The 1,838-nt window shown below is 42.8% G+C and overlaps 1 pseudogene; it reads left to right on the top strand.

The window, feature by feature from the left end:
- LOC107662241 (glutamate receptor ionotropic, kainate 2-like) overlaps positions 1–1,838 on the top strand; it is a 54,639-nt pseudogene that overhangs the window by 27,201 nt on the left and 25,600 nt on the right.

Genomic DNA, 1,838 nt, shown 5'->3' with positions numbered 1-1,838 from the left:
TGTGTGTGTGAGAGTGTGTGTGTGTGGTGTGTGTGTGCGTGTGTGAAAGTGAGTGAGTGATTGATTGTGTGTGTGTGTGTGTGTGTGTTGTGTGAGAGAGTGAGTGAGTGAGTGTGTGTGTGTTGTGTGAGAGTGAGTGAGTGAGTGATTTTGTGTGTGTGTGTGTGTGTGTGTGAGAGAGGTGCGTGTGTGAAAATGAGTGAGTGATTGATTGATTGATTGATTGATTGAGTGTGTGTGTGTTGTGTGAGAGAGTGAGTGAGTGTGTGTGTGTGTTGTGTGAGAGAGTGAGTGATTGTGTGTGTGTGGTAGTGTGTGTGCGTGTGAGTGAAAGTGAGTGAGTGTTTGTGTGTGTGTGTTGTGTGAGAGAGTGAGTGAGTGAGTGTGTGTGTGTTGTGTGAGAGTGAGTGTGTGTGTGTTGTGTGAGAGTGAGTTAGTGAGTGATTGTGTGTGTGTGTGTGTGTGTGTGAGAGAGGTGCGTGTGTGAAAATGAGTGAGTGATTGATTGATTGATTGATTGATTGAGTGTGTGTGTGTTGTGTGAGAGAGTGAGTGAGTGAGTGTGTGTGTGTCAGCAGTTTCACATAAAATCAATCTGTGATTCAGAGAAATATATACATCCTTTTCTCCTGGAAAAGCCCGCAGCAGACGTGTGGATATCGAGCGAATCTCCCATGATCCTCCCCAAACAAGCATGCTCTCAAATCTGCGGTAAATCATCTCGCCGCTGAACGCTTATTAATATCAGAAGATAAAGGGCTGGGTTGAATAATAAATAAGTGGCATGAGGGTGGAGACATGAGCTGATGAAGCGCGTCATTAGAGTTACAGATGTTTATGACTTTCTCTCATCTGGCCTCATTTGCATGAGTAAAGCTGCTCTTCAGATGTAATCAGACGGATGGATAATGGAATTCATTAGCAGGAGGACTATTACTTATCCTTCAGGATGAGCTCAGTGCGTTCACTCCAAGTTCATTTGCGGTTTGTTGCTTGTCATTTGAAAACAAAGAGATGAAATAGCTGATGATAGCAGACTATTAGATGCCCTAACACACATACACACACACACACACACACACTTCACGTGTCAAATCTTGACTGATTTTGATCAAGTAAGCGTCAGAATAACTGCAGTAATATCTCCAGATGAACACTTACTGGACTGAAGCAGCTCAGCTTTACTTGATTCTCCATCAATCATGTTTTAGAGTCTCAAATCTGATCCTCAGGATCTTTTGAGGAGCGTTTGTTTCCAGAAGCTTTACTTTCACTGTTCCTCAGCGGAGGAATGATCTTCACAAGCCTCCAGAACATCTCACATCTTCTGAGGAGCCTTTATTTCTTCAGCTCTCAATCACTGCATTATATGTTTGGAGTATTTCAATCTCATCTTATTACTGGAGATATCAAAATATGAAACAAAACATGGAACGCGTAATAAACTGTTCCACTTCAAAACATCAGTTCTCTCACACTATTATGCCATATGTCAGGCTTTGTTTCCAGGGTTAAATGATGACATCTGCTATGTTGTTTCTCTGCTGTACTGTACGGTTCTGATCCTGATGCTGGAGTGTTCCGCTGTTGCCATGGTGACACTCTGAATGCGGCGTCTGCTTGCGAGTGTCTGTTCGGCGCCAAGTGAAGAAACACAATCTGGCAACTCAGTGCAACTTTGGGAAACGCTGTGGAGACGTTCCTGATCATATATGTTAATGAGTTCAAACCGATTTGAAGATTTACATTTTGTTTTGAATTCCCAACTTTACTTAGTTGCCTAAAGTTCTGTAATCCATGTGAGTGAGTGAGTGAGTGAGTGAGTGAGTGAGTGAGTG

Source organism: Sinocyclocheilus anshuiensis, unplaced genomic scaffold, assembly GCF_001515605.1.
Source record: "Sinocyclocheilus anshuiensis isolate Anshui unplaced genomic scaffold, SAMN03320099.WGS_v1.1 scaffold1543, whole genome shotgun sequence".
Taxonomy (NCBI): Eukaryota; Metazoa; Chordata; class Actinopteri; order Cypriniformes; family Cyprinidae; genus Sinocyclocheilus; species Sinocyclocheilus anshuiensis.
This window is presented reverse-complemented; position numbering and strand designations above follow the sequence as displayed.